Source organism: Palaemon carinicauda, chromosome 23 (assembly GCF_036898095.1).
Source record: "Palaemon carinicauda isolate YSFRI2023 chromosome 23, ASM3689809v2, whole genome shotgun sequence".
Lineage (NCBI taxonomy): Eukaryota > Metazoa > Arthropoda > Malacostraca > Decapoda > Palaemonidae > Palaemon > Palaemon carinicauda.
Genome location: NC_090747.1, coordinates 67,555,028 through 67,567,083, shown reverse-complemented (window position 1 = coordinate 67,567,083; position 12,056 = coordinate 67,555,028). Strand labels below are relative to the sequence as shown.

General features: G+C 49.9%; 1 protein-coding gene and 1 pseudogene across 2 annotated transcripts in view; both read left to right on the top strand.

Annotated features, from left to right (window-relative positions):
- Gs1l (GS1-like) overlaps nucleotides 1-12,056 on the top strand; it is a 255,445-nt gene that overhangs the window by 27,114 nt on the left and 216,275 nt on the right. The gene's annotated exons all lie outside the window — the stretch shown is intronic.
- On the top strand, nucleotides 3,574-3,692 carry LOC137617753 (5S ribosomal RNA; annotated as a pseudogene).

Here is a 12,056-nt window from a genome sequence, read left to right as displayed (position 1 = left end):
GCATAGCTATGTCCCTGGCATTCAAGAGAAACTTCTGAATGATGCAGGTTCTTCAGGCTGGGGTGTGGAAACGTCAGACCACATTAACATCCCAATACCTGCAAGACGTGACCCACAGGAGTCTCGATACGTTTTCTATCGGTCGTGTGGTGGCTGCACAACAGCTGGTTTAAGACCTCAAGCTCCTTATTGGACAAGTAGCAGAAGGTTGAGGGCATTGTTACCCGGTTTTAGTCTGCGTGAATGAAAAAGTTTGACTGGCTTTTATTCTTTTCTTCATCCTCCCCTGTCTTGGGGAAAGCAGCATCCTTGGGTCTCTGCACAGCTGACCTCAAACCACTGCAGGTAAACCATGCTCCTTAGTGTACCTAGTACTAAACTAATACTGTTGCTTCCCCATACCCTAGCGAGGTGGTATTTGGAAAGTCTTGGTTACAACAGTTTTTCCTTCTAAAAGATTCTGAATAACTTTACCTGGATGGTCACACTTATATATATCTCAACACACAGCTTGTGTAGGCCGGGGACCTTGCGTAGCAAGGTTTTAGCTAGGTGCAGGGACTCCTTGTTTTTGAGTACTGACATGCTCAGATAAGGAGCCCCCGGGTAAAGCCAGAATCCAGATTGGCAGGGACGTCCACCCTCCCTAATGAATGAGTCACCTCTAATAAATAGCGTGGTTTGTATTCCAGTTACGGAACAAATGCCAATTTGTAGATAATTTGTATTTTTCCTAACTGTACAAACCTTAGCTGTTTATACAAACTTACCCGCCAGCCCTATCCACCTTGAATCCTTACCTCCAAGCAAAGTAAGCTAAATCACAGGTTTTTGAGTGGGAGCGGTAGCAAACTACCTTCCCCTACCCCCGCTAACTAGCGGTATGGGTAGTTAACCCTCGCTAAACTTTAATGGCTTCTCATTTCAGCTATGTCAAAAGTAATACCCCCAATAAATAGCTAAAGTTTGTATAGATAGGAAAAGTACAAATTATATACGAATTTGTCATTGTTCTTTGTTCCGACACATGCAAACCCTTCACTATTTATAGGGGTATTACTCTCGGCAATGCTAAAAACTAATCAAGACCATTTTAGTGAGGGATAGCTACCCCCGGGTGGGGTAGACATGCTACATTGCTCACTCACATCAGTTGGCTGAGTAACCACTTTTGCTTTTGTCTCTCCCGTTAACTCATCAAACGGCATTGACTATCATTTTGCTTTTCCTTTTTCTTTTGTGCAGTGTGTGTGTGTGTTATTGTCCGGCTCTGCGGACATGTCCTGGTCGCGAGGGCCGCAGCTGCGGTACCTTCATATCGTCCTTAGAGACGGACCCTCACCCCCTGTGCCCAGCTTGGCGGGGACACCAGTGTTTGTTTCGTAACTGGAATACAAACTTACGGTATTTATTTAGGAGTTTTACTTTCTGCAAAGCTGAAATGACGAACCATTAGAATTTAGCGAGGGTTAACTACCCATACCGCTAATTAGCGGGGGTAGGGGGTATAGCTTGCTACCGCTCCCACTTACACACTGGTGATTTAGCTCACTTTACCTTTGGCTCGGATGGAAACCGGTTGTATCCTTTCTTCCTCCTCGCCTATTTTGGACTGCCATTAATTTTTGTCTTTTAACTTAATTTTTCTTATATATGTATATACGTACAGTATATATACAGTATACAGTACAGTATATGAAAACATTCTTAATGTTTATGTACTGTATATATATATATATAGAAATGTTGTAAGTTTCATTTTCAGTGTCTGCTGTGCATGTGATACACATACGACAGGTTCTCAAGACACTTGCACAAGACCGGGGAACCTTTCCCTCCGACCTTTCCCCCCTTGCCCATTGGCCTTTCCGTCGGCGTATGACCTACCGTTGACTCGGCCGGCACTGCAGGGAATCGTCATCTTTTGGACTCTCCTTGTTCAACTGTTGTCTTCGCCTTTCCCTCTTTCTACGGGGAACATACGGATTACTGAGGGAAGGGAGTGGGGCCTCTCAGAGATTGACTTCTGTCTTTCTTTTCTCAAGGCCGTTCACCTTTCATGGGCCTCCGACAATGTACTAACGGAGGGAGCACCTTTTCCTTTCGCAGGTTAGGTTGCGCTTCCGATTGCTTTCTTAATTATTTAAGTGAAATTATAATTGTTTGTATTTTAACTTCTCAGCTTCTTCTCTGTGGGGAACACTTCCCTTCGGAGGATCAGTGGTTCTTCCTATTAGTGAATATTTTTAGCTGATTTAAATAATTTTAATTCTTGTTTTATTACAGTTACTCTCCGCTCCCCTTCTCCTGTCGATGTCGACCGGGGAAGGGTGGGCGCATACTTATTTTATGTTTGTTCTCTCGGTGGTCTCCCTTCCCCTCGCCGACTAGGTGTTCCTCCCGAAGGAGTTTTTTTGTTACTACTGACCCTCAGAGGGCGCCATCCCTTCTCTTAGAAGTACGCCTGTGTCAGCAACTGATCAGCACTTCATCTTCGAGGAACTAGCTCCAGCTATGATTCCTCAGGCAGCACTCTTGTCAGATCATCTTAGAGCACTACCAGGAGGTTCGCCTCCAGGGTATGGACTACTTTCCCTTCTGAGGGCGAGTTTTCCTCCCCGGTGTGGGGTTGTTTCTTCCTTCAGAGGGAGAACTTCCCTGCATCTTCATCACTTCATCAACTCCGACTGCTGTTGCTGTCTTCGTCTAGACTACGCTCCCCCCTTGCTGAATCTTGCTTCCTTCGGGGGCAAAGCATTCTCTTAGGCAGGTCTCTCCTGCGTAGTGATCACCTCTCGTGTTCGAGAGAGGGGCTACTCATAGAGACTTCTCTTTGGAGGATTGCTAGTGCTGAAGGTCAGATTGCTGACCTTCTCCTGACGATGCTGCAGCTAGTCCTCGGACGTCAGTCCTGGACTCTTCTGTGGATCGTTTGCGATCTCCATTGGTGGATGTTCGTCCTTCCCAAAGAGCACATCCCAGTTCCTGATCATCCCACCAGCTGACCTGCCAATCCTGTCCCCGGAACAGCCTCTTGAGGCCCTACCTAATCACGCAGCTGTGCGCCAACGCTCTCCAACTTGCCAGCGCTCACCAACATCTCGTCAGAAATCCTGCGCACGCACGCTAGCGCTCTTCCCGTGCGCCTGCGCCAGCGCTGTCCTACACACAAGATTTTGCCCGCGATCGTGCCCTCCCAGCCTGCGCGCCTGCGATCGCACGCCTTTCCGCCTGCACGCTTACGATCCTGAGTGCTCGCGTCACTGTGCGCGTGCTCCTGTGCGTTCTAGGGAGACTGCACAGCACCTTACTGCGCACCAACGCTCTCTGGTGTACTTGTACTCTTAGATCCAGCGTGCACGCTCTTGCTGCATTGTTGGGAGACTGCACAGCGCCGTCCTGCTCGCCAACGCTCTCCGGCGCACTTGTGCTCTCATATCCAGCGCTCGCCAATGCGCCAGCTCTTGCCTGCTCGCCAGCACTCTCCTGTGCACCAGCGTTCTTCTGCGCATTCACCGAAAACTGCGCTTCAGCAGAAACTGAGTACCAGCTTCATCCTGTGCGCCAACGCTGGTCAACGGCCATACCACGTTGAAAACACCGCTTCTCGTCCGATCAGCGAAATGAAGCAACATTGGATCTGGTCAGTACTTGGATGGGTGATCGCCTGGGAATACCAGATGCTGTTAGCATTCCAGTACTCTCCTGCGCACTCGTGCTAGAGACAAAAAGAATGAAAATTTGTTGACAGGTCACCATTGCCTCATTCCCCTCCCCGCAAACGCATTACAGCATGCCCGCCGGGAAAAAATGGAAGAGGCTTAACAGAAGGGTTCAAGATCCTGAAGATTTCATCTTCTAAGGTGAATCAACCAAATCTACCATCTGTCGAGACTCCTCACCGGGAACTCTTGGTCCCTTTCTCTTCAGGAATTTTTTCCTGAAAGTACCACTGTCAGCAAACACGCTCTGAACGTTGCAAACAGCCTATCATTAGCACAATTGCCAATTTTTAGCTCTTCTTCCGCCAATGAGAAATCATCAACCGACTGATTGCTAGATCACCGTTTGCTGATGACTAGCTCGCCGATTGCCAATTGCTAGCTCATCTCTCACTGATCATTGACCTCTAATCTCGCCAATTGCTAACCATCTCCGATTGCTAGCATGCCGATCGCTGATTGCTAGGGTGCCGATCGCCGATTGCTAGTCAATAACCAGTCATCAGTTTGCTGATCACTAGATCGCTGAAAGGCAGCTCGTCTTTTTTCGATCATTGACCTGAGATCGCTGATCTCTGACCAGCCAATCATCAGCTTGCTGATCTCTAGCTCACTGATCTCTAGTCTGCGATCGAGTGCTAATCATCAATCGCTCACTGATCACCAACTGACGATCTTTAAACCATTCTGGTGTCTCCCAGGAAGCCGATCACTAACTCATTAATTGCCAACCTTCCTTGGCTGAGTGACCAAACAGCGTGCATCTGCCTGTCAGTTACCATCTTCGGCTCACAGATCGCCGATTCACCAATCATCAGCAGTTCGCCACTCAGACTTGCTAGTCGACCTCTGCCCATGGTTCCTTAGATCGGAAGGCATACAACACGCTTGTTCGCCATCACACCAATCCACTAGAGCGATCGGCAAACGATTGACAGCCCCCATCAGCGGCTTGTCGACAAGTGACTACTCGCGAGCACTCTCCAATTGCACAGTAACCACGATACCCAGCCTTTAAACATTGGTTAACATTCGCCAGACCAATGCTGTTCTAAGGAATAGCATCAATCCCATCACGGCACATGGTAGGGTTAAGTGTTGCCTTACTTCTATCTGTTGTAGGAGTTCTCTCCCAGGGAAGAATCCTTACATAGGATATCGCGTCCCATCCATTCCGCCATGAGTCAAGACCCCAGTCAAGACCCCTTTTGGCCGATGTCCACATCATGTTGGAGGAGTTCGGACAAGGGCTAAGACCACAGGTCTTCACTTGCATGCTGGACCTAAAGAACGCGTACTTCCAGGCCCAAACCATCCATCTTCTAGGAAGGATTGAAGATTCAGTCTAGACAAACAAGAAATGCCAGTTCAGGGCTCTGTGCTTTGGTCTATTCACAGCACCCATCCTGGACCTACAGGATTGGCTTTTGTCTCCTCCGTTTCTAGACGACTGACTGACCTAAGCAGACTCGGTGGCAACTTTGCGCTAGCACCGGAACTTCTGGTCATCGTAAACCTTGGGAAGTGCTCCCTACTCCCCTCTCAGAAGACTGGTATATCTGAGAATGATTCTAGGCACCAATCTCCACAAAATCTAATCAAAGACAGGCGGAGAAAAGTCACAAGACTTTTTTTTTCCTCGGACACCCATCATTTCTGGCCTGTCTAGCCTCCAACGGCCGCCTCAATATTAGTTCTCTCCAGTGGCGGCTTAAGTCCGATTCGAATCATGCCTTTAATTCCCTGGACAGTGTGATCCCCATGGGACCAGAAGTTTGGATGAACTTCAAGGGATGGGTGTCAGTAAGAATCTACGGAGTGGTATAACCTTCTCATCCTTCCTCACCCCTCAGACTTGATGCTGTGCTTAGACACATCAAAAGAAGGGAGGAGGGACCATAGTGCTGCACCACATGACCTTAGGCCTCTGGGCAAAGTCTGAAAGTACCTTCACTTAAATCTCTTAAGAGATGAAGGCAAACTTTCCAGCCCTTCAACAGCCTCATCAGTTCTTAACGGGCCACTCAGTGATGTGATGAGCGACAACACTACACACCACACACCACATAGAAGCTCACATCAATAAGCAAGAAGGAACTTACTCGCAGCCTTTTCCCATCTAACAATATAAATACTAAGATGGGCCAAAGTCCGCTCGGTACCACTATCAGCCTGCTTCATTCCAGACTAGAGGAATGTGCTCGTTGACAATCTGTGCACAGCATCTCAAATAAGGTATACCGAATGGTCTTTGGATCACCTTGTAGCCGACAAAGTCCTTACTTTACGGGGTTCTCCAACTATGGATCTGTTCACAACACCCCTAAGCCTGAGGCTTCCACTGCTCCTTAGTCCTAGACCCCAAGGTTCTGGCAAGAAGCATGCCAACAACGGTGGGTACAACAACGACGTTTACGTCTCATCCCTGTTTTTGTCGGAAGAGAAGGGTACTCAACGAGGCTAGAACATCAGTCAGCCTCTAAAGGGCTCTCATAGCTTCGCTATGGCATTACGCAGAACGGTTTCCAAACCTTCTGCAGCTCCTGATAGAGTCTCCAAAAGAACCCTCTCCACGTCACAGACAACCACACATCTAGACATCTACCACAAGCTATAGTTTCGCTATGATTGTACGCCTGGAGACTACCCAGTACCTCCTCTCTCACAGAGGCTTTTCGCAATAAGTTGCAAAAAGGTTGTCTAGATATCTGAGGAATTCCTTGGCATCAGTCTACCAGGCAAAGTATAACCCTTCTGTGGTTGGTGTCATGGGAAAGCGTATCTCCACTCGATACTTCTATTCCAGCAATAGCGGAATCCTCAAGTCTATGCAGGAGGAAAAGACCCCCTTTTCAGTTTCACCAGGTAAAGACGATCACTCAACCTTGAGCCTTGCCCTCAAACTGAAAGGAAGGGACATCCCCTCATCGCTAGATCTTTCCTAACTCATGCGGACTTACAACTTGCCTTTTCCCACCTGGTTTAGAGGACAGTGTTCGTACACACTGACAGCGGCCAAACGAGTCTAGGAACTTCATGGTCTCTCTTTCGACATCGCCCATTCATGAGAAGGGTGAAAGGCAACGTTCAGTTTCGTCCCCCAGTATGTTGCCAGACACAGCCTCCAGAGGTGATAGTTCCTAGACAACAAGTCTCCACTCAGTAACTAATGATCCAGATCATCTGTTACTGTACCAGGGGTAAGATTTGAGGCTCTACCTGAAGAGAGCAGCTACTGCCCACCCGGGTCCCTTCTCTTGTCATCAGCCCTGGGAGAGACAAGAGGAGGATCACCAAAACATCATCTCTTCTGGATTCACAGTGTCATCAATTACGCTTTGAATCCAGATCCTCATCCAACAAATTGACCCACGATGTCAGGGGCATAGCTATGCCCCTGGCCCTTCTAAGAAGATTACTCTGTGACGCAGGTTCTACTAGCAAGGGTTTGAATGCTCCAGGTGACTTTCACAACCTTTCTCCTGCAAGACGTGACCCACAGGAACTCGATATGATCTCTATCGGTCCTGTGGTGGCTGCACAACATCTGGTTGTATACCACAAGCTCCTTATTGGACAAGTAGCAGAAAGTTGAGGGCACTGTTACCCGGTTTTAGTCTGCGTGAATGAAAAGGTTTGACTGGCTCTTATTCTTTTCTTCATCCTCCCCTGTCTTGGGGAAAGCAGCATCCTGGGTTCTCTGCATAAGCTGACCTCAAACCACTGCAGGTAAACCATGCTCCCTTGTGTACCTAGTATTAAGCTAATACTGTTGCTTCCCCATACCCTGGCGAGGTGGTATTGGAAAATTCTTTGTTAGATCAGTTTTTCCTACAAAAGACTCGTAATAACTTTACCTAGACAGTCACACTTCTAAATATCTCAACACAGCTCGCGTAGGCTGCTGACCTTGCGTAGCAAGGTTTTAGCGAGGCGCAGGGACTCCTTATTTTGAGTACTAACATACTCAGATAAGGAGCCCCAGGGGTAAAGCCAAAAGCCAGATTGGCATGGACATCCACCCTTCCTAATGGGTGAGTCACCCCTAAATAAATAGTGTATATTTGTATCCCAGTTACGGAACAGATGCCAAATTCATAGATAATTTGTATTTTTCCAAACGATACAAACCTTAGCTATTTATACAAACTTGCCCGCCAGCCCTATCCCCCTTGAAGTCCTACCTTCAAGCAAAGTGAGCTAAATCACAGGTGTGTGAGTGGGAGCAGTAGCAAGCTACCCCAGCTAACTAGCGGTATGGGTAGTTAACCCTCACTAAATTTTAATGGCTCGTCATTTCAGCTTCGCAGAAAGTAATACTGTACCCCTAAATAAATAGCTAAGGTTTGTATCGTTAGGAAAATACAAATTACGGTATCTATGAATTTGTCATTTTTGGGATGACACCTGTTGGGAGTGTCGGGAGTGGCCTTCGTCCCAGTGGGAGAGGTTCGGGCGTAAGAAGATGATGTCTAAGTGCAAATCTTTGCCTTCGGGGTCTTCCTGGAAATTGAAGAAATCACGGGCTTCTGCTTCTTCTACGCTCAAATTTCTGTCCGAAGCTGCTCCTCTTCAGGGGTAAGGTCGAGTAGCAGCGTAGGGCTTGTTACTCCGGGTCAACCCTGTAGGATAGGGGAAGGTGTCTGCTTCCCATGTGAGTCGGCTCCTTCCCTTCATCCAAGCAGCGCCTGTTATTTTTCAGATCTTGTGTCCTTCTAGCCATCGCTGGGTGTCGATGGCCCCCCTTGGAAGGAAGCCCTCTTCGAGCTCCTTCAAAGGGGAGTGGAGAGAAGGTGGTCATCTCTTTCCTCCTCGGAGGTTGATCTTCCTAGTGCGGGCAGCAGCAAGCGGACAGTCTGCTTTCAACGCTGAGGAGTTAGCTGATCCACCAGGGGTGGTGGCAGGGCTTTCTCCAAGGCAGGTTTCCCCTTCTGCGGAACATGTCTCTCGTTCGCGAGAGAAGACCGCCTCAGGGCATCGGCGGTCTGCTTACGCTTATGGTTCTCCTCCAGGTGCGGAGCAAGAACCTTGTCTTAAGCGACGTTCTCCTTCGGGTGAACTCTACTCCCCTGAAGAGGATTTATCCTTAGATTTGTATCAGTCTACCCTCGGGCGGAGTCTGCTGAACGTTCCTCACCGGAGGATCGTAGAGGGGAAGGGTTTGTGGCCCCTCTCCATCCTGGACGTTCTCCTCCTCGAGCTGTGAGGAGACGTCTTTTTGAACCTGCTGATTCGCCTCATGTTGACCTTTAGGGTTCTCGTGACGATCACCCTTTGGGCTGGCGTGATCGTGAGCCTTCAGGCTCTCGTCACGTTGATCCTGCGGGTTCTCATGACCATAGGCTAGCCCTTCGGGGCTCCGTCGCACTGATCTTTTTGGCTCACATGACCCAGAACATTCAGGTTTCAGTTACGCTGAACCTTCGGGCTCTTGTAACGATTGTAACATTGAGCCCTCAGGCTCTCGTGCCATCAGTCGCGCTGACCCTGCGGGGTCTTGTGACAGAGGAACTTCGGTTTCTCGTTACGCTGACCCTTCGGGGTCTTGTAACTTTAGTTACGCTGAGCCCTTGGGCTCTCATTACTTTTGTCACTCTGACACTTTAGTGTCGCGTGACAGGGAAACTTCGGTTTCCCGTTGCGCAGATCCTTCGCGGTCTCGCAATACAGATTACGTTAGGCCTTTGATCTCTCGTGCCTTTAGTCACGCTGACCCTTTGGGGGCTTGTGACAGAGGAACTTTGGTTTCTCGTTGCGCTGACCTTTCGGGGTCTCGCAACACAGGACACGCTGAACCTTCGGGTTCTCGTGACCTTCGTCATAAAGAGTTTTACTCTTATGGCAGAGAGTTTTCGGACTCTTGTCGTGTAGAGCATTCGTGCTCGCGCGACCTGCGCTACGCTGAACCTCCGGGTTATCACAGCAGGGAGTTCTCTCATTATCGCGCGACCTCTAGGGGTTCACGCGATCACGTTGAACTTTCTAGTTCTCGTGAACCTAGTCACCAAGAGTTTTATTCTTATGACAGAGAGTCGATCAACTCTCTGCGTGCGATCAGCACTATGTTGAACTCTCAGGCTCATGCAGCCCAACAAGAGTTAGTGATGAGGTTCCTCGCCGCGCGAGTCCTGACATAGCGCGCGAGCATGGTTCGCTATCCTCTGTTGCTCCCCCTCTGGGATTCCTACCTCTGGACACAGCTCTTCCTTGCGTTGCGTCACGCGACGGAACAGCGTCGTGCGACGCTCTCCATGTACCGCCGCTTGACGTTCCTACGTCTTAGTCAAGAGAGGGTTCTCACGGTTTAACATCCTCGCAGATCCAAACCAGCCTCTCTTTGGTGGCTACCTCGTCCTCGGACGAAGTACCATCTCCCTTTTTGGCAGCAGGGGGTAACCCTCCTGCAAGGAGAGACACCCATCAGTCTCTCCAGTCTCATAGGCCTCCATCACCTCAGAGACAGGCGACTACGCCCAGATCCCATCCCTAAGGGTAGGCCTGTGCCGATCTTGCCTGCCGGGAAGCCTCTCTCAGGCAAGAGGGTTTAGAAACCTGCCGAGGTTCCTAAACCCAGGGATCCGTGCCGTCTTGAGGACCTTCCCTCCAGTTCTTCGGGAGCCGGCGACCCCCTGTGGCTTTGCGCATTATTCAATGTAATGCGTTAAGCTGTGACAGGGGTCATTCCCTGCTCCCAGTCCTTAGGAGACACTCGAAGGATTCCTTTGTTGCCACCTCTCGTCCCGGGGACCTCTCCTCCCTACGATCCTAGGAGGAGCTTGGAGGGTTCCGCGCTTGCAGGCCCATCTGGCAAGGAGAAACCATTTTCACCTCGCAAGAGTCCACGGGAAGAGAGTAGGCAAGAACTCCAGGGTAGCCCCTTGCAGTTCAAGATGCTACAGGCCAAACCCAAGGGAAAGAGGAAAACGATTCGTCCTTCGCCTCCTAAGGAAGATAGGGTGACTTGCTACAGGGACTCCTTCCATCCCTCACCGGTCGAGATAGTGCCTAAGGAGGTACGACCTGTGACTGGGCGCGATATGCTCCTTCTGGCAGCGGAGTCCCATCCCACCTGTAGACCAACGGAGCCCGGACAGAGGATCACCTATGTTGTAGCAGAGAGTCAAGTTATTTATTCACCATTCCGAAATCCTTGGTCAGGCTTCCCTCTTCGATGCCTCCTAGGCAGCCGGAAGCGAGCACTTCCTCGGCAGTCCCCCTATCTCCGGTCTATCTCGTTGACGACTATGACCCACTCCGGGCTCCTATGGGTGAGAGTTCGGATGTGGAAGGGCAAAACAATCCCGAGGACGACGCTTTGCCAGCCACCGTGAGCCCTAAGCTAAAGGAGGATGGGAGGAAGGAGTCGGAACATGCCTTCTGGCAGGTCCTAGCCTGCATCCGATCCATCATTGGACTACCAGATCCATCGGCAGCTCCTCTAGATGGAAAGAAAAAGGTCCTCGACCAGTTCTATGGCACTCAAAAACCCCCGAGGACCAGTGCAGCTTTGCCCTGGTCAAAGGGGTTAGAGTGCCAAACAGAAGGCAGTGCCCCAGGCAACTGGGTCCACCTCCTTGCTCTGCTCTAACTCATTCTCCAAGCTTTTGCCATGTTTGTATGTGTTTCAAAGGAGGTACTACGAGTTATTGGGGAGTCTCTCCCAATGCTGCCTCTTGATCACTCCATAGAGGCACTCTCGGAGGCCACACTCTTCGAGAAGCTCATGGGACTTCCATTCTCCTTTTCGTCCTCCGAGATCCCCAATCAGGAGGTGGCGGCAAAGTACGCCATGCAGGCGGCTTCGTGGCTCGACTTCTGGTTGGGATCCTTAGGACAACTGATTTGGTCGAAGGACCTGTCTCGGTAGTCCTCCAGGAAGTCTTTGGAGACTTTCCTATTGTCTGGCACTCGAGCCATCGAGTTTCTCTCCCATCAGATAGTGAACATTTGGGCTAACACTATCCTGAAGTGGAGGGGTGCTGTCATAGGCTAGTTCCACAGACACCTTCCTGAGGCTGAAGTGGCGAGACTAAAGAATGCACCCTTTGAGGGCAATTCCTTGTTTCACCTCGAGGATGGCGAACGGGTGGCAGAGAGGTGGAGGAAGTCCAGCCAGGAGTCCCTCATCTAGGAGGTCTTAACAGCCAGACCTTACCCCTCTCAGCCGCAGCAGAAACCACAGCAGAAATCGCAACCGTAAAGGGCTAGAGACCCAAAACAGCAGGGTCAAAAGGGTGCTAAGCAAGCCTTTCGCAATATGAAGTCCTTCCGTGGATGAAAGGGAAAGAGGGGATACGGCCGAGGCTGTTCCCACTAGGGCAGGCAGTCCTCCCA